A 21,080-nucleotide genomic window follows, 5' to 3' on the forward strand; every position below is an offset into this window, starting at 1 on the left:
GTGTTTATCAGAGTTCTTTTGTTTTTTCATATCGATCTTGAACATATTGTGTTAGATTTATACAGAGGTATTTTGTTTATTTTAGTGCTAATGTAAATTGTGTTTTTAATTTTAACTTCGACTTATTCATTAGTGGTATATAGGAAAGTGATTGGCTTTTATGTATTAACCTTGTATCCTGTAACCCTGCTATAATCACTTATTCCTGGAGGTTTTTTGGTAATTTTTTTCAGATTTTCTACATAGATGGTGATGTCGTACATGAACAAAAATAGTTTTATTTCTTCCTTCCCAATCTGTATACCTTTTATTTCCTTTTCTTGCTTTATTGCATTTGCTGGGAGCTTTCAATATGATGTTGAAAAGCAGTGGTGAGAGGGGACATCCTTGTCTTGTTGCTCAGGCTGGAGTGCAGTGGCTCCATCTTGGCTCACTGCACCCTCTGCCTCCCGGGTTCAAGTGATTCTCGTGCCTCAGCCTCCCAAGTAGCTGGGATTACAGGCATGTGCCACCATGCCTGGCTGATTTTTGTATTTTTAGTAGAGATGGGGTTTCACCATGTTGGTCAGGCTGGTCTTGAACTCCTGACCTCAGGTGATCCACCTGCCTTGGCCTCCCAAAGTGCTGAGATTACGGGCGTGAGCCACCATGTCTGGCCAACTATAGGTTTTCTTTATAGGTATTCTTTACCAAATTGAGGAAATCCCCCTCTATTCCTACTGTACTGAGAGTTTTTCTTATGAATCGGTTAGAATTTGCCATTAGGTTTTTCTGCAGCTGTTGATACAATCATGTGATTTTTCTTGCTTAGCCTATTGATGTGATGGATTACATTAACTGATTTTCAAGTTTTAAACAATTTCTTCTTCTTCTTCTTCTTATTTTTTTTTTGAGATGGAGTCTCGCTCTGTCGCCCAGGCTGGAGTGCAGTGGCGCAATCTCGGCTCACTGCAAGCTCCGCCTCCCGGGTTCACGCCATTCTTCTGCCTCAGCCTCTCCGAGTAGCTAGGACTACAGGTGCCCGCCACCACACCCGACTAATTTTTTGTATTTTTAGTAGAGACGGGGTTTCACTGTGGTCTCGATCTCCTGACCTCGTGATCCGCCCACCTCGGCCTCCCAAAGTGCTGGGATTATAAGCGTGAGCCACCGCGCCTGGCCTCTTATTATTATTTTTTATTTTGAGATAGAGTTGTTCCCTGTCACCCAGGATGGAGTGCAATGGCACGATCTTGGCCTGCTGCAACCGCTGCCTCTTAGGTTGTTGTGTTTTCTTAGCCTGGCTATAGGCTTGGGTTCAAGTGATTCTTGAGTCTCAGCATCCTGAGTAGCTGGGATTATAGGCATGTGCCACCATGCCTGGCTAACTTTTTGTGTTTTTAGTAGACACGGGGTTTTGCTGTGTCGGCCAGGCTGGTCTCAAGCTCCTGGCCTCAAGTAATCTGCCCACCTCGGCCTTCTGTGGTGCTGGGATTACAGGCGTGAGCAACCGTGCCCAGCCTGATTTTCAAATGTTGAACCAGCCTATATACCTGGAATAAATCCTTCTTGGTTGTGGTCTATAATTCTTCTTACACATTGTCAACTTTTTTTGAGATGCAGTTTCACTCTGTCGCTCAGACCCTGAGTAGCTGGGATTACAGGCGTGCGCCACCACGCCTGGCTAATTTTTGTATTTTCAGTAGAGATAGGGTTTCACTATGTTGGTCAGGCTGGTCTCAAACTCTTGACCTCAGGTGACCCGCCTGCCTCCTTGGCCTCCCAAAGTGCTGGGATTACAGGCGTGAGCCACTGCACCTTGCCCATTGTCATGTTTGATTTGCTAATATTTTATTGGAGATCTTTGCATTGATATTCATGAAAAATACTGGTGTTTAGTTTTCTTTTCTTGTAATGCCTTTGTCTGGTTTTGGTATTAGGATAACGCTGGCCTCAGAATGAGTTAGGAAGTATTTCCTTTGCTTCTGTCTTCTAAAAGAGATTGTAGAGGCTTGGTATAATTTCTTCTTTAAATTTTTGGCAGAATTTATCAGTGAATTCATCTGGGCCTGGTGCTTTCTGTTTTGGAAGGTTATTATTTATTACTTTTCTTTAATATAGTCCTATTCATATTGTCTATTTGTATTCTCGGGTAAGTTTTGGCAGGTTGTGTCTTTTAAGGATTTGGTACATTTCATGTTGTTATCAAATTTGTGGCCATAGAGTTATAAATAGTATTCTTTATCCTTTTAATGTCCATGGGATCTGTCCTCTCTTTTTCTTAGTTAGCCTGGCAATAGGCTTTTGATTTCATCAGCCTTTTCAAATAACCAGCTTTTTCATTGATTTTTCTCCATTGATTTTCTGTTTCTGATTTCACTGATTTCTGCTATGATTTTTATTATTTCTTCAACTTAGTTTGGATTTATAGTGCCCTTATTTTTCTCGTTTCCTAAGGTAGATGCTTAGGTGATCGATTTTAGATCTTTCTTCTTTTTGAATACTTGGATTTAATGCTATAAATTTCTAAGTGCTGCTTTTGCTGTATTTTACAAATTTTGTTGTGTTTTCACTTTTATTTATTTCAAAATATTTTAAAGTTTCTCTTGAGTTTTCTTTTTGACCTTTGTGTTATTTAGAAGTATGTTTTTAAATCTCCAAGTATTTTGAGAGTTTCAAGCTTTCTGTTATGGATATCTAGTTTGATTCCTTTGTGTTCTGAGAGCAGACATTGTATGATTTCTGTTCTTTCTTTTAAATTTGTTTCAAATTTGTTAAGATGTATTTTATGGCCCAGAATGTGATCTGTCTTGATGAATGTCCCATGTAAACTTAAGAAGTATGCATGTTTTACTGTTGTTGGATGAAGTAGTCTACAAATGTCCATTTTATTTATAGTGTTTTGAGTTCAACTGATTTTCTGCCTGCTAGATCTGTTCATTTCTGATACAGGGGTGCCTGGTAGAGCTGTAACAGTGGAGACTTTTATTTGTCTATTTCTCCTTGCAGTTCCATCAGTTTTTGCCTCATATATTTTGACACTCTGTTGTTAGGCTCAAACATGCTAAGGATTTTTTTTTTTTTTTTTTTTTGAGACGGAGTTTCATTCTTGTTGCCCAGGCTGGAGTGCGATGGTGCGATTTTGGCTCACGTCAACCTCTGCCTCCTGGGTTCCTTAAGCGATTCTCCTGCCTCAGCCTCCCAAGTAGCTGGGATTACAAGGCATGCACCACCACCATGCCCGGCTAATTTTGTATTTTTACTAAAGATGGGGTTTCTCCACGTTGGTCAGGCTGGTCTTGAACTCTCAACCTCAGGTGATCCACCCGCCTTGGCCTCCCAGAGTGCTCGGATTATATGCATGAGCCACCGCTCCTGGCTTGGATTGTTATGTCTCTTTTTTTTTTTTTTTTTTTTTGAGATGAAATCTCTCTCTGCCACCCAGGCTGGAGTGCAGTGATGCGATCTCGGCTCACTGCAACATCTGCCTCCTGGGTTCCAGCCATTTTCCTGCCTCAGCCTCTCGAGGAATTGGGATTACAGGTGCCCACCACCACTCCTGGCTAGTTTTTTTGTTTTGTTTTGTATTTTTAGTAGAGACGGGGTTTCTCCATGTTGACCAGGCTGGTCTTGAACTCTTGACCTTAAATGATCTGCCTGCCTTGGTCTCCCAAAGTGCTGGGATTACAAGCATGAGCCACTGTGCCCTGCCTGTTATGTCTTCTTGAGAATTAATTGACCCCTTTGTCATTATGTAATGCTCCTCTTCATCTCTGATAACATTCCTCAATCTGAACTCTGCTCTGTCTGAAATTGATACAGCTACTCTTGTTTTCTTTTGATTGGTGTTAGCATGGTATATGCCTCTCCATCCATTTACTTTTAATCTATATGTGTGTACACTTGAAGCAGGTTTCTCGTAGATAGCATATAGTTGGGTCTTATTTTTTATTTATTTATTTTTGAGACAGAGTTTCACTCTGTTGCCCAAGTTGGAGTGCAGTGGTGTGATCTTGGCTCACTGAAACCTCCAGATGCTGGGTTCAAATGATTCTTGTGCCTCAGCCTCCTGAGTAGCTGGGATTGCAGGTGTGTGCCACCATGCCCGGCTAATTTTTTTGTATTTTTAGTAGAAGCAGGGTTTCACTGTGTTGGCCAGGCTGGTCTTGAACTCCTGGCCTCAAGTGATCCACCTGCCTCAGCCTCCCAAAGTGCTGGAATTACAGGCATGAGCCACTGTGCCTGGCCTAGGTCTTATTTATTGATGCATTCCGACAGTCTATGCCTTTTCATTGGTGCATTTAGACCATTGACCTTCAAAGCAGTATTTTTTAAAATTTTATTTTATGTATTTATGTAGTTATGTATGTATGTAGGTATGTATTTATTTATTTATTTATTTATTTATTTTGAGATGAAGTCTTACTCTTTCACCCAGGCTGGAGTGCAGTGGCATGATCTTGGCTTACTGCAACCTCTGCCTCCCAAGTTCAAACAATTCTCATGCCTCAGCCTCCCGAGTAGCTGGAATTACAGGTACGCGCCACCACGCCTGGCTAATTTTTGTATTTTTAGTAGAGACAGGGTTTTGCCACGTGGGCCAGGATGGTCTCGAACTCCTGACCTTAGGTGATCCGCCCATCTTGGCCTCTCAAAGTGCTGGGATTACAGGCATGATCCACCACGCACAGCCCAAAGTGATTATTGATATAATCTCCTTCACTTTTGAAGGACAATTTTATAGGGGTACAGATTTTTAGGTTGGTCTTTTTTTTTTCTTTCTTCTTGCTTATATGGTTTCTTCACTCCTCTTTCTTGTTTAGGTTTCTTAGGATAAATTGGTTGTAATTCTTTTCTTTACTCCTCTGTAGGTATAGTGTTTTTTTGTTTTGTTTTGTTTTTTTTGAAACAGCATCTCACTCTCTCGCCCAGACTGGAGTGCAGTGGCCCAATCTCAGCTAACCTCAACCTCCACCTCCCAGGCTCAAGCGATTCTCCTGCATTAGGCTCCCAAGTAGCTGGGATTACAGGCTTGCGCCACTACCGTCTGGCTAATTTTTGTATTTTTAGTAGAGACTGAGTTTCACCATGTTGGCCAGGCTGGTCTTGAACTCCTGACCTCAAATGATCCACCTGCCTCGGCCTCCCAAAGTGGTGGGGTTACAGAACCATCTCTTTTTTAAAAAAAAAAAAAAAAGATTAAAAATTTTTTTTTTATTTTCTATAGTTTGAATATAAGTACCTATAGGTTTTTTTGGCATTTTTCATGCTTGGTGTTCTCTGAGCTTTCTGTGTCTGGGAATTGGTATGTGGCATTAATTTGGGGGAAATTTTCAGTCATTTTAGTTACAAGTATTTTTTCTCTTTTCCTTCTCGTATTCTTATTGCACGTATGTTAACACCCTTTGTAGTTGTTCCACAGTTCTTGAGTATTTTGTTCTATTATTATTATTATTATTTCACTTTGCTTTTTCAGGTTTGCAGGTTTCTGTTGAGATATCCTCAAACTAGAGATTCTTTCCTCAGTCATGTCCTGTCTCCTAAATAAGCCTATCAAAGGCATTCTTCATTTCTGTTATCGTGTTTTTGATCTCTAGCATTTCTTTTTGGGTCTTTCTTAGAATTTTTCTATACTTTCATTGCCCATCTGTTCTTGCATGCTGTCTACCCGTTATAGCCCTTAACATATTAATTATAGTTGTTTTAAATTCCTGGTCTGATAATTCCAGCATCTCTGCTATATCTGAATCTAGTTCTGATGTTTGCTCTTTCTCCTCAAACTTTTTTTTTTTTAACCTTATGCCTTGTAATCTTTTCTTGATAGCTGGACATGATATATTGAGTAAGAGGAACTGCTGAAAATAGGCCTTTAGTAATGTGATAAGCTGTTGGGGGCAAGGGGCGCATTCTACAGTTCTACAATTAAGTCTCAGTCTTTTAGCAAGCCTCTGCCCCTGGACTGTGAACTTCACAACTGCTTCTCAGTTTTCTCCCCTGTTTAGAGGGGACAGGATAGCAGGAATGGGCTGGAGCTGGGTGTTTCCTTTCTCCAGGTCAGTTAGGCTCTGATATAACCCTAGCAGGTTAGGCTTTGGTCAAATAGTTTCTGCTGAGGGCAGACCGTATTAAGAATAGAATGCTCTTAGGCCGGGGTGGCACATGCCTGCTAATCCCAGCACTTTGGGAGGCTGAGGTGGGCAGACCACTTGAGATCAGAAATTCAAGACCAGCCTGGCCAAAATGGTGAAACCCCGTCTCTACTAAAAATACAAAAATTAGCTGGGCATGGTGGCGTGCGCCTGTAATCCCAGCTACTCAAGAGGCTGAGGTGGGAGGATCACTTGAACCCGGGAGGTGAAGTTTGCAGTGAGCTGAGATCTCGCCACTGCACTCCAGCCTGGACAACAGAGCGAGACCCTGTCTCAAAAAAAAGAAAAAAGGGTAGAATGCTCTGGCTTATTTCAAAATGGTTCCCTTTCCCCTTTCCCTGCCAGAAGAATGAGGGGATTTCCCCCTTGATGCTGTGAGATCTAGGTCAAGCTTCCCACAAAAGTGTGGGAGTCCCCTTGAAGTTTTTAACTCACAGAGTTGTCCACACTAAGCCTCTAGCAATTTGTCAATTATAATTCAAGCTTTTCTGCCCGACCTCTGATTCCCACAGAGGTTCCTGCTTGTGGGTTTCTGCTCAGGTAATTTGTGACTTTTTTTGTATTCACCTGTCTGTCCGTTCGAATTTGGGTCAGGGTTTGTGCTGTGATTTTTTTTTTTTTTTTTTTTTGGAAGACCGGACCTCATTCTGTCGCCCAGGCTGGAGTGCGGTGGCATGATCTGGGCTCACTGCAACCTCACCCTCCTGGGCTCAAGCAATCTTCCCACCTCAGTTCCCCAAGTAGCTGGGACTACAGCCGTGCGCCACCACACCCGGCTCATTTTTGTATCTTTTGGAGCGGTGGGGTTTTGCGAGTGGCCCAAGCTGGTCTTGAACTTCTGAACTTAAGCTGTCTGACCACCTTGGCTTCCCAGAGTGTTGGGACTACAGGGCGAAGCCACCAAACCCAGCTTTTTTTTTTTTTTTTTTTTTTTTTTTAAGAGATGGGGTCTCACTTTGTTGCCGAGTCTGGAGTGCAGTGGTAACTCACTATAACCTTGAATTCCTGGGCTCAAGCGATCCTTCTGTCTCAGTCTCTTGAGTAGCTAGGTCTACAAGTGTGCACCACCATGCCTGGCTAATTAAATTTTTTTTTTTTTTTTTTAAATAGAGACTAGGTCTCGCTATGTTGCCCCGACTAGCCTCAAATTCCTGGCCTCAAGCAGTCTTCCTACCTCGGCCTCCCAAAGCACTGGGTTACAGGTGTGAACCACCATGCCTGGCCACCTCACTTCTTTTATGCATCTAAGAAGAGTTGTTGATATTTCAGTTTTTTTACTTTGTTGTTTGAACAGAATAGTGACTTCTAAGCTTCTTAAATGCTGCACTAGAAACTGGAAGTCTATGTATACTCTTGTTGTTACTCTCGGTTCACACAATTTGTGGTATACAAATTATATCTCCCTGTTAGACTGCCACCTAGAATGATCCGAAATATAAGACCCATCCCTCTTTCCATGAATTTATCCCTTGTTTATTATCTACTTGTAGAACATAGACTATCTCAGTTTAGCGTCTGATCTTTGAAAGTATAGGTGCCCTATTAAAGTTGAAACTGATTTTGATGCAATTTGCCTCAATTTATATCATACTATTGGGATATATTAAGATTCTTGTTGTAGGTTAAGGCAATCCACTGGAGCTAAGTTAGAAAAAAAAATAACAGTTATAAGGATATGACAATATCTCACAGAATCTAAAGGCAGCTATTGTATCTGTATCAGGCACAGCATAGAAGGGCCTGTAATTCATTCAGCTTAGGTCAGGAGCTCACACCAGGCCAATAAACTGGTTAGGTGGATAGGTTTTCCCTGAACATGGCGTTTTATCTGTTGATGAAAGTGTATGTGTGTATGGGATGGCGGTAGACAGTTCTATAATTCTTTTTTTTTTTTTTTTTTTTTTGAGATGGAGTCTTGCTCTGTCGCCCAGGCTGGAGTGCAGTGGCGCAATCTCGGCTCACTGCAAGCTCCGCCTCCCGGGTTCACGCCATTCTCCTGCCTCAGCCTCTCCGAGTAGCTGGGACTACAGGCGCCCGCCACCACGCCCGGCTAATTTTTTGTGTTTTTTTTTTTTTTAGTAGAGACGGGGTTTCACCGTGGTCTCGATCTCCTGACCTCGTGATCCGCCCGCCTCGGCCTCCCAAAGTGCTGGGATTACAAGCGTGAGCCACCGCACCTGGCCGACAGTTCTATAATTCTGTTGGCAAAGATAATCCAAGAGATGTCTACCATCTCAAAATTGGAGATACAGACTTTGGCTAATATGGTATTAATTAATATTTCAGTCATGGACAAACAATCTATATACTACCTTAGGTTCTCCAGAGAAACAGAACCAGAAGGAGATAGAGGTTTCTGGTTTTTTGTTGTTGTTGTTGTTTTTGTTTTGTTTTGTTTTGTTTTGTTTTTTTGAGACAGTCTCGTGGTGTCACCCGGGCTGGAGTGCAGTGGCACGATCTCGGCTCGGCTCACTGCAACCTCCACCTCCCAGGTTCAAGCATTTTCATGCCTCAGCCTCCCGAGTAGCTGGGACTACAGTTGCCTGCCACCACACCTGGCTAATTTTTGTATTTTTAGCAGAGGCGGGGTTTTGCCATGTTGGCCAGGCTCTTCTCGAACTCCTGACCTCAGGTGATCTGCCCACCTCGGCCTCCTAAAGTGATGGGATTACAGGCTCGAACCACCGTGCGCGGCCCGGAGATAGAGGTTTCTAGCTTGCAGACAGGAAATCATTAGATGTCTCAGCCTCCATAGTTTTGTGAGTCAGTTTCATTTGATAAGTCTCATTATGTGTGTACACACACAGAGAGAATTATATATATGTATGTAGGCATGTATTTATATCATGGGGAGGGTAATCCGGTGTACTCAGTTCCATTCAAATACTAATTCTTCCGGAAACGTTCTCTCAGGCGCACCCAGAAATAATATTTAATCAAATGTTTAGGCATTCCTTGGCCCAGTTAAGTTGACATGTAAAATTAACCATCACAGGGATGTTGTATATCTCAATAGTTTCTGTCCCTATGACATGTATATACAAATTTGTGTCATTTTGAGTCTGATTACTCCAGACATGAGAATTAAACATGCTCCTTCTTTTAGTCCCAATCGCAGATCAGTTGCTGTTCTAGCGATTTCAATGCCTATGTATATTTGATACATCTGTTATCGCATTTTCCAATATTTGTTAAACTACTCTGCTTTTTGTTTAGTGTGAACTAGGTGAAAACAATCACCTTGTTCTTTATAGCTCTTGACTGGGTATTTGATGTTTGTGAAAGATGCCAGATGGATATCCTGGAAATTGAAGCCCTGTGTGAATGTGGGGAAGCAACAATGTCAGCTTCGCAGATCCTATTCTCTTAATGTATTTTGGTCTTGATCTGCAGGAATAAAGCTCTTTTCAGAGCTTATTTCATTTCTTTTTTCTGCCACTGTGAGTAAGCGTGTTCATATTCAAAGGGTGCCTTTTTAGGATCAAATTTACTTAGCCTCTTCAGAAAGTTGAACATCAGGTTACTTTTCTGTTCCTAGTTTTCTGTTTCATTGCTCAGACTTGAGTTGATCACTTAAGACCAGTTGCCCTAATGGATTATTAATTGTATAAACAAACTAGTCCACTGGTTGGTTTCATGATTCAAATTGCATCTTTGCCTTTCTGTTCTAATTCTTTCACACAAATTGCTTTTTTGATGATGAATAATAATAGCTATCATTTATTGAGCAGTTACATATCAGGTCTGTGCAAGGCACTTTATATAAATACCTTCATCATCATTAAAAATATCCTGCAAAGTATAGTTTTCATATAAAGTGTAAAGAAACAGATTGAGAGAGGTTATCTTGCTCAAAGTAGCAACAGCTATTAAATAATATAGCATGGGCCGGGTATGGTGGCTCATGCCTGTAATCCCAGCACTTTGGGAGGCCAAGGCAGGAGGATTGCTTGATCCCAGGAGTTCCAGACAAGCCTGGGCAACACAGCAAAAACCTGTCTCTATTAAAATATAATAATAATAAATAATAGAACATGAATTCAAGCCTGGATCAGCCAGATTTTTGTACCAGTGTTCCTTCCACCAAACTCCAGTGACTCTTCATAAAAGATGTTCATTTGGATTAAATATCAAGCCAGGTATGTTACATATTGCTAATGGTTGATTTAAAATTCCAGACTCAGTTTTGCCAGATATTCCATTGCTGTAGTCACACTCTTGAATCATACTTTTTCTTTCTTTAAAGGTACAATATCGAACTAATAGGAACTTTCTGATAACTTGTGATTGTGAATAGACAGCACAAAACCTTGAGAAAACATGGTTTAAGTCTGAATTGTTCTTTTTTTTTTTTTTTCTTTGAGACGGAGTTTTGCTCTTGTTGCCCAGGCTGGAGTGCAATGGCGCGATGTTGGCCTGGCACAATCTCGGCCCACCGCAACCTCTGCCTCCCGAGTTCAGGTGATTCTCCTGCCTCAGCCTCCTGAGTAGCTGGGATTACAGGCATGTGCCACCACCCCTGACTAATTTTGTATTTTTAGTAGAGATGGGGTTTCTCCATGTCGGTCAGGCTGGTCTTGAACTCCCAACCTCAGGTGATCCACCCGCCTTGGCCTCCCAAATTGTTGGGATTACAGGCGTGAACTACTGTTCCCGGCCTTGAATTGTTCTTTAGTATGTATTGGCATTAATAAACTTTGAAATAGTAAGTACACTGAAGTTTTAGTGGTCCCGGTACAACTCTTGGGATCCTTTGGGACTGTTTCCTAGGTGGAAGTTCTTTGAAAGTAAATCCTTTAGTTATTTTAATTTGGATTCACAAGTAGTGAGCACATACTCTGTGTTATATGTGGTATCGTACACTAGGGATACAATGACAAAAGAAGCTATCTCTATCCTGGGAAACCTTAATAGCCTGGAAGGGAGAGACAGACAGTTTTAGAAAAATCATGAATCAGTTGATAAGTGCTCTGATAGGGGTAAAAGGTACACAAGATCGAAGGGGTACCTATCTCAGACCTAGATCAGAAGGACTTAATGGAAGAAGTGATGTCTTGGATAGAATGAGGAGGACAAGTAAGAATCAACTGACAATGGCAGGGGCAAAGTTTGGAGAGGGTTCAAGGCTCAAAAATAATAATATGGATGAAGACATTTTTTTAACTGGTTTTTAAGATATAATTCATGTATCATAAAATTCACTTTTAAAGCATACATTCAGTGGTTTTCAGTATATTCACAGAGTTGTGTAACCATCACCATTTATAGTTCCAGAACATTTTCATCACCCCAAAAACTCCCTACGCATTAGTAGTCACACGCTATTTCCTCTTCTCCCCAGCCCCTGGCAACACTAATACACTTTCTGTCTCTGTGAATGTGCCTATTCTGGACATTTCATATTAATAGAGCCACATAACATGTGGTTGTTTATGACTGGCTTCCTTCACTTAGCATAATGTTTTCAAGGTCCATTCATGTTGTAGCATGTATTGGTATGAAGGTTGTTTTGGAAAATAGAGATAGGCAAGATTGAGAATTGAGGGTTTGTGTTGATCAAGATGACTACTGCATAGAGTAAGAATCTGAGAATAGAGAATAAGATGTCATACTAGAGAAGTAAGCCGAAACCAAATCAAACAGAACAGAACATTGCCAGCTATGTTATGGAAGTACGGACTTTATCCTAAGGGCAGTAGGATGACATTGAATGGTGTTAAGTACGGAAATGATACAATCAGATTTGGGTTTTGTATTTGTGTGGAGAATAGGCTAGATGGGTACAAAACAGGAGGCGGGGAGACTAGGATTGTTGCAAAAATCTAGGCAACAGAAAGATGGAGGCGTTATGGGATATGGCAGTGGGAATGGAGAGAAGTGAATGGATTTGAAAGATTTAAGAGGTAAGATTGATAAGACTTGATGTTTGATTGAATGTAGAGTTGGGAGAAGGAGAGATCCTCTAGAATGGTACTTAAGTTTCTGAGTTTATGAGACAAGTGGATGATAATGCACATACTCATTAAGGAGCTGGCTGCTAGGTAAGTTCCTGTGGTGCCAATATATAAGTACTAAAATGGCACTGGAACATTAATGAGTCAGAAAAAATCCATTTACTGGAACTCTTTACTTAGTAGTAGTGTATGTGGGTTGGAGGAAAACTTTGATAAGCTACTGTAGATGGAGTAAAACCCCCTCTCACCTCGCTTTTTGCCTGAGTAACATTAGTTGTTTCCTAAACTGTACTCTTAAGAGACCCAAAGCTTGTTTTATTGAGTGGCTACCATCTGTGGGTCTTCTTTTTTTTCCTGTCCCTATTAAGGTTTTTATTCTTTTCTTTAAAATGTTTATATGAGATTGGTTTGAAGACGATCAGATTACTAACCTGCTGTTCCATTTGAATTACACCAAAATGTAGTCGCTTAAAATAACAATTTAATTATCTCTCATGGTTCTGGGGATTGATTGGGCTTACTTAATTAGGTGGTTCTCTCTCTGTGTATTTTTTTTGAGACAGAGCCTCACTGTGTCGCCCAGGCTGGAGTGCAGTGGTGTGATCTTGGCTCACTGCAACCTCCACCTCCTGGGTTCAGGGGATTCTCATGCCTCAGCCTCCCAAGTAGCTGGGACTACAGGTGCCTGCCACCACACCTGGCTAATTTTTGTATTTTTAGTAGAGACGGGGTTTCACCATGTTGGCCAGGCTCTTCTCGAACTTCTGATCTCAGGTGATCTGCCCACCTTGGCCTCCCAAAGTGCTGGGATTACAGGTGTGAGCCACCGCCCCTGGCCAGGTGGTTCTCTCTTAGGGTTTTCATGCAATTGTAGTCAGACAGTGGCTGGTCTAGAGTCATCTTGAGGCTTGCTCATTCACATGTATAGAGATTCATGGGGCAGATCACCGAAATGTGGGCTTTCCGTGTGGTTTCTCTGGCATGGTTACTGGGTTCCAAGAGTGAGTGTCCCAAAAGGAGCGGTCAGAAACTGTATTGCCTTTTATGACCTGGCCTTGGAAGTTACATAGTTTCCCCCTTTGTTATGCTCCATTAGGTGAGGTAGTTGTGAATGTCTGCCCAGGTTTAGACATAGATTTCACCACTCAGTTGAAATCTCCCATCTCACATTATCTTCTTACTGTGACTGTGACACCTGAGTCACAGGTGCTATGTCACAATCACATTAAAAAATCATGTGGGATGGGAGATATGGTAGCAGCCATTTAAAAAAAATACAATCTGCCATCCCTACCTGAGAATCCTGCTCAGACTGAGACTGGGAACAGAAAGAGAGGACTTGGAAGATTGAATGTTATTTTGATTTTGTACCTGTTGAATTTGAACACTTTGTCAGACTTTCTGGCAGAAATGTTAAGAAGTTTCTTAACTGAGCCGGGTGCAGTGGTGTGTACCTGCAGTCCTAGCTACTCCCAGCCTCAGGAGGCTGAGCCTGGAGGATCACTTGAGCCCAGGAGTTTGAGTCTAGCCTTGTCAACACTGCGAGACCCCATCTCTAAGAAATAAAATTTAAGAGTTTGATTACTGGTCAGATACTGAATTTGTTTATAGAGAATAGTATTAATCACAGCCAAGATAGGAAACATCTTTAACTGATAATATTTTCTAATATATCATCATTTTATTTTCTTTTTTAAAATCTATGACCAGGATTTTGGAAATTTTCACCCTCACAAAATAATTCTTCTGTTATAAACATGTTCATACCAGAGATTCCTATGAATTTCTTGCATTTTACATTTTAAACATCATCTTTATACCTGTCACCTTTCCTTAAAAGTTTATGTAAGAAATAAAATCTTTGTTTCTTAATTTTAAATGATGGTTCTTTAACATTCCTTCGTATTACAGTTAAAATTTTAGTCTTCTGTTATACATCCCAGGGAGATAATCTTTTTAGATCTTTATCTTTCCCATTCCCTTTGCTTTTCAGTTTTTATATTTCAAAGTAAAACATTTATTTATTTATTTTTTTGAGACAAGGTCTAACTCTGTTGCCCAGGCTGGAGTGCAGTGTCATAATCACAGCTCACTGAAACCTCTACCCCCCAGGCTCAAGCTGTCCTCCTGCCTCAGTCTCCCAAATAGCTGGGACTACAGGCACATGTGTGCCTGGCTAATTAGCCACTATGCCTGGCTAATTTTTGTATTTTTAGTAGAGATGGGGCCTCGCCATGTTGGCCAGGCTGGTTTTGAACTCTCCTGGCCTCAAGTGAGCCACCCACCTTGGCCTCCCAAAGTGCTGGGATTAAGGTGTGAGCCACTGCACCTGGCCAGATTTATGATTTATGATTTTAGAAAGCTATTTCAGTTAAGATTATGAAGGATATATTTTATAGAGAAATGAAGGCAATAACACTAGTTTGGTAACTATATGAACCACTCTAGGCAAGAACTGATGAGGCAGTTGTAGAAATGGGATGAGGGTGATGAAACTAGGAACTTCTTTGGAATCCTTGCCATGGTAGTGTGTTAGATGCTATACTTAATTAAATAATTAAATCATTCCACATATTTTGAATACTACTATGTGAAAAGAATTGTGCTGGGGCCTTGGAATAAAAGGATGAATAAAAAGGGTTTCCTATCTTGGGTGAACTTATGGTTTAGTGTAGTTGTTTTGTAAAGAGAGAAATTACATGTAATGTGAAATATAAACATTATAAGAACACGGAGAACTATGTGATTAATTATTGTAATTATTAATTTCACATTGAGAGATGACATTTGAGTGGAATATTAGAGGAGTTCTGTGAAATTCTTTGTTTTCTTCTCGTGTATCTTGAACCGTATTTAAGACATTTGTACTGTTTTATGTTGTGTACCTATCCATCTATCCATTTACCAAACTTCTTTTGTTCCTTCCAAAAAATGATTCTATAAAGTCAAAAGGCAATGAATAAGTCGTTACTGTAATGCTCATTCTGGGTAAAAAGCACTGGAGTATTTGTCTCTTTACCTAAGAAGCATATTCTCCATGGGAGGTGATAGAATTCTTCTTTTCACTACCTATTGTTTATCTGTTTCTCTCTGTGTCTCCCTTTCCCTTCCTTTTTTTTTCTGAACTATTTCTTTATTTATTAGGACATTAGCAACTTTAAGTCTACTTTTAAGAATGAATGCAATAATTTTATTTTATTATATGTCACTTCTCAAAGGTAAGAATGGAGACTTATAATTAAACAGGATGAGGCCAGGTGTGGTGGCTCACGTCTGTAATCCTAGCATTTTGGGAGGCAGAGGTGGGCGGATTGCCTGAGCTCAGGAGTTTGAGACCAGCCTGGGCAACATGGTGAAACCCTGTCTCTACAAAAAAAATTAGCCAGGCGTGGTGGTGTGCATCTGTAGTCCCAGCTACTCAGGAGGCTGAGGCAGGAGAATTGCTTGAACCCGGGAGGTGGAGGTTGCAGTGAGCCGAGATCGTGCCACTGCACTCCAGCCTGGTGACAGAGCAAGACGCTGTCTCAAAAAAAAAAAAAAAAAAGAGGATTTATTGACCCTTCCTCACACACACCATTTATTTTCTTTCTGTCTTGAAACCCTCATAAAATGGTAAGTAAGAACAGAAGAGGAGATAACAGTGGATGAAAGATTTCAGTAAATGGAAAGAGTGAAGGTCTTCAAACTGAAGACGCAATAAGCTGCTTGCCTGCAAAGGGAGATATGTTGAGAAGCCCTACAGCACCTTAGAGAGATTTGTGATATAGAGACTCCAAGGATCTCTAAGGGCTTAGGTGAGGTGTGGTACCGAAAGTAGATTGGCTGGAATATGATACAAGGAATGATTAGTTTTGCAGAATCCTATGTAGCCAAGTAACTTTCCCCTTCATCCTGCAGGGGTCTAGAAGTTTATTTTCTGGAAGAATTGAATAGAGGATACTTTGAATTGAAGGGTACCAAGCATATCAGGAGGGGATGAGGTGCAGGTTGAAAGTAGATAAAGGAAAATGTAAAGTTGTAAATGTGGCCGGGCGCAGTGCCTCACGCCTGTAATCCCAGCACTTTGGGAGGCCGAGGCGGGCAGATCTCTTGAGCTCAGGAGTTTGAGACCAACCTGGGTAACACAGTGAAACCCTGTCTCTACTAAACATACAAAAATTAGCTGGGCGTGGTGGCAGATGCCTGTAATCCCAGCTACTCAGGAGGCTGAGGCACGAGAACCTCTTGAACCTGGGAGGTGGAGGTTGCAGTGAGCCAAGATTTGCACCATTACACTCCAGCCTGGGCGATTGAGTGAGACTCCATCTCAAAAATAATAAAATAAAATAGTAAAGTTGAGACTAGCCACTAGTGGTCTTGTGTGATTTTCCTCCAGCCAGATTTCAGCTACTTAGGGGAATGTGTGTAGTAGGTGGATGGTTGGATTTAGCTAGAGTTGAGGCTTTGCCGGCTGAGACTGGAATATAATTCCAGTAGAAAAACCTATAATATTATTTGTATTAGTCAGGGTTCTGCAAAGAAACAGAACCAATAGTATACGGAGGGGTGTGTGTGTGTGTTTCAATTTATTATAAGGAATTGGCTCATGCATTTATGGAGGCTGAGAAGTTTCCCAATCTGCCGTCTGCAAGCTGGAGACCCAGGAAAGCTGGTGGTGTCATTCTGAGACTAGAGGGCCAATGATGTAAGTCCCATTCTGAGGGCAGAAGATTGATGTCCCAGCTCAACCAATCAGAGAGAACTCCCTCTTCCTCAAGCCTTATTTTATTCACGTCCTCAATGGATTGGATCATGTCTGGTCACATTGGGGAGGGCAATCTGTTTTATTCAGTACACTGATTCAAATGAGATTAGCTCATCCAGAAACACCCTCACAGACATACCTAGAAATAGTATTTAATTTGAGTACCCCATGTCTCAGTCAAGTTGATATATAAAATTATCTGTTGTATTATTGGACTTGCCTCACATATTGAAAAACTATATATATGATTTGACCTTGAATCTATAGAGTTAATTTTGTTTAAGAAAATCTTTAATTGGCTAGGTATTAGAGGAGTGGTTACTTTACTTTCATTCTCATTTTGACCTTGGTTTGTATTTTTATTCTTTCATACTTCTGATATGACTTAGTCCTTTATTTAATAGATATAAATCTGTTTCTTAGTGTCAGTAGCTCTTCTCATTTAGAGTATATCATAGCATGTGCATATTTTTCTAGTTCTCAAGACAGGGAAATCTTTTACCAGTGATTTTCATTCTTATTCTTTATTGGGTCTTGGAAACTTGAATTTTAGGCCTTTTTCTTATTCTCTTATTTTTTTATTAAGCACATCATTTTCACATCTGATAATAGAATATTTGTAATGTCAGGAAATTTTTCTTGCTGCCTCAGTTTATCTTTAAAATTAAGTAGTGTTCATTAAATTATCTCCAAGATACTTACCTGTTCTGAAAATACTATGATTATGTGTTAGATATTTTATATTGATAGTATAATATTCATAGTCTTAGTTTTATTCTGATTAGCTTCAACTACTAATCTTGTTCAAGGCTAAATTAGGCCCTTAAAGAATTTTACATTGTCTCTAAGCAGTTATAGTTGGGCTGCCATAACTTAATGGATATTGTCGTATTTTCACAAGAAGGAAGTAATATTTGAAGAGCCTTTGTCTTTTGCATACACCCCGATAATGAAGGTTAATACTGGGTTAATAGATCCATTGCTTCTAAGCAGTTGGAGGAGGACTGGAATCAAGAGACTCCATTTGGAGAAAAAAAATAGTTTGGCAATAAAAATCACAACAGGAAACTTGTGAAACTCAAGAATTCTGTGTGTATAGAAAAAAAATCGCACTAGAAGGACATTCTTGTGAAGCAGCAGTTTTCTTAGCTTTGGATTCTTGGAGGGCCTATTATAAGGCAAATTATATACTTAAGAATTAACATAATTAAAGTCATTGGGTAGAAAGTGCCTGCTGTTGATGTTTCACTTTGCATTATCCATTGAAAATAAACATGCAAAAACTCTTCTTTGTTGAAACATTTAACTTTTGGCCTTTTCAGACAATAAAATGTCTCTGTTGCTGCCTTGTATGCAAGCCAGGTCTTTGAATCCAAAGGTATAATTGTATATACTGTTTCAGCCCCATTGCTTTCATTTGTCTGGCTATGATAGATTTATATGAAGAAAATGAGGGCTTATTGTTTCAGCAAGTGTAATGAGCCATGTGTTTTTCCTTTAGGATCAAACAGAGCTTACTGAATCAGCAGGACTGGCTGGTGGTGCAGCAAACATCATGAGTAAGCACCGAGAAGTCTGTTCTTTATCACGTGTATAAGGGGAAAAAGGTAAGAAAATGTTTTTATTTCTCTTAGAGATTGAACTTGAGAAACCAATGAGATCTATAGAAGATAATGCTGATGCATATATATTACTTGCTTCATTTATAACATTGTATCTTATTAAATCAGGAGTATGACTTTTTTTTCAAAAAGATTTGACTTAAATTCAGAGGAAAAGGGTATTTAAAAATCACTGTTATTTTGTGTCACAATGGTCACAATGTTAATTTCCCTCCCAGTGCTGGCTTATTTGTTTTAGAGTTAGTTGACCATAGAAAGGTAATTTCAGAAAAAAATATGGATTTGAGCAATATTTTAGCTCATGCAAGAGCTAAACAAGTAAAGCTAATTTGGGGATGGGGAATCAGAAATGTAAATTTAATCACATTATTTTATTTTGTATTTTTAGATAAGTTATTATGTAGAGCAATAATTTCCAGCAGAAAACTGGAAGTATTCTTGTAGAGCAGGAATCCTTGTCTTTTTCCTAGCTAGGAGTCATGTTGTTTTTTTTCAAGTCTTAAGGTTACTTAAGGGTGTGAACCCCCAATATCTGTGTTGGAAACAAGTGCTTGGTGTAGCCAAAAGAAACCCACACGTAGACAGAAATTTTCTCAGCAAGGCACTTTTACTTCTGCAGAAGGGTGCTGCTTGCACCTGTTACAAATGCAAGAGCACACCGAACAAAGGAAGGAAGGGGTTTTTACCCTAACACAGTTCCTGTTTCTGTGTCTTTTCCCTATTGGCTGGGGTTGGATTGCACAATCTAAGCTGATCCCAACTGGCTAAGGCTTAAACTTTTCCAAATAGGGTAAATGTGAGATTTGTGAAGGGGCAGGGTGGGTAAAGAAGAAACCGTTAGGCTTAACAGAAGCGGGGGTAGGATTGTTTACAACTTATGACCAGGAAGTTGAGTCTTTGAAGAGGAACTCAGTTGTCCCAACAATTTCCCCTCTTCTGTCTTATAGTTCTTCATCTTCAAATTTCTTTAACAGGATCTGGCTTTGTTGTTGTTCTTGATTATCAAGGTGCAAGAGCTTATATGAGTACGGAGGGGAAGAGGTTGGGGAGGTTTTTGTGAGAGCTGCTTTTATGAGCCTTTAGGTTAACCCATGAATACAAGGTATGATACAACAACTGACAAGGATGAGTACACCTGTAACAACTGCAAGGGAGGTAAAGATTGAGGTCATGAGTCCCTTCCATTTTCCAAACCACCTTTCCATTAGGCCTGTAAAGGGGTTGTCTATTCCAGAGTTTTTGGCTAATTCATTTGCTAGGGTGGTAAGGCCTTGTAAGGCTTTTATGATTGTCCCGTCGGGGGCTGTATTATTAGGAATAAAAGTAGAGCACTGGACCATGATCATGACATAGACTCTGCCTTTTTTGGCCAACACCATGTCAAGGGTTATTCTGTTTTCCCAGACCATCTGGCTGGTGGGGCCTAATTTCAGCAATTCCTTTTATGGCATCTTTGATATAATTGATGAATTGCTGCTGATTGTAGTATATGTGATTTATCCAGTCTACATTTTTGTTTATAGTGGACCACCAGAATAAGATAGACTCAAACCCGGTGGCTATTTGGTTTTGAGCTTTGAATTCGTTTGGTACCCTCCACAGGACCCTGATGCTGTCTATGTAAACTTGAGGGTCGAAGGACCCATTTATTGGGGCTTCTTTTTTTCTTCTGGTTACCTGCTTCCTGATGGAATGCCATGGTGAAAGGCAAGGCCAATTGGATCAGAGCACAAGTGCCACTCCAGTCACTTGGCAGTGTACCAAATATTGGTCCCCCACAATACCACCATACATCCTCTCAGGGATGGACTAGGGCTGACTGATTGGTTAGCTTTTGAAAAGGTTTAGGCCCACTACATCCCATCAGGTTTCCAAGGAATGTCAGATTTTCCCCTTGTTGTGAGAGACACGAGGTAAAATTGGCATCGAGAGCTGGAAGTTGAATGGCCCTTGGGGGCTGTCCCATACGGCTCCTGACCTTTGGGGAAAATAGTGAGTGAGTGGCACATGACATGTTTCCCCAGGCTGTGGGGTGCTGGAAGAGAGCTACCATACAGTCTTTGCCTGATGTATTGGCCCATCCGAGTGGGAGGGGAACAGTTTGGGTTTCTGGCCTGTCTGTTGCACAAGCGTAACAATCAGTTTTATTTAGGGTGCGAATGGAATATTTAATCAATTCCAGCTAGGCATTTACATCTTGATAACCGGTTTCTATGGCTAAGGTTTGCTGTAAATCCTTAACTTCTCCTATAGCTACTTTGGTTTTGTCTGTAAGCATGAAGCGAGAAATGGTTTGATTTTTGTGGTTTTGGGAAGCGAGTAATGGGGGGAGATGGAGGAGGAGGAGCAAACCTCATTTCAAAGATGCCTGTAGGGTCTTTTGCAGTGACATCTGCTCCTAGGCCATAAAGGTGCTCTAAAGTGGGGGATAGGGTCAGTGGAGGTGGGGATAGGAATAGAGAGAAGTACTGGGTTGCACTGGTGGTTTTGGCAATTTGAGGGGGTGGTTCCTTTGGTGAAGTGGAGGTAGGGTTTTAGGCGGTGCACCCCTCTGAGGAGGTCCAGCCCTGATATTTCGTGGTCCGGTAACATCTCCCCAACTATAACATAACCCCTGGAAGGCTTGTGGTTG

At 40.7% G+C, this 21,080-nt stretch overlaps 1 protein-coding gene across 4 annotated transcripts in view; it reads left to right on the top strand.

Moving 5' to 3' along the window:
- The window catches only part of ZFYVE9 (zinc finger FYVE-type containing 9), a 202,677-nt gene that overhangs the window by 52,405 nt on the left and 129,192 nt on the right, over nucleotides 1-21,080 (top strand). For all 4 annotated transcript variants that reach the window (XR_010114760.1, XR_010114761.1, XM_055235227.2 and 1 more), the window contains exon 2: nucleotides 18,328-18,433. The gene's annotated coding sequence lies outside the window, so the exon portion shown is untranslated. The remainder of the gene's footprint in view (nucleotides 1-18,327; nucleotides 18,434-21,080) is intronic.

This window comes from Symphalangus syndactylus, chromosome 19 (assembly GCF_028878055.3).
Source record: "Symphalangus syndactylus isolate Jambi chromosome 19, NHGRI_mSymSyn1-v2.1_pri, whole genome shotgun sequence".
Taxonomy (NCBI): domain Eukaryota; kingdom Metazoa; phylum Chordata; class Mammalia; order Primates; family Hylobatidae; genus Symphalangus; species Symphalangus syndactylus.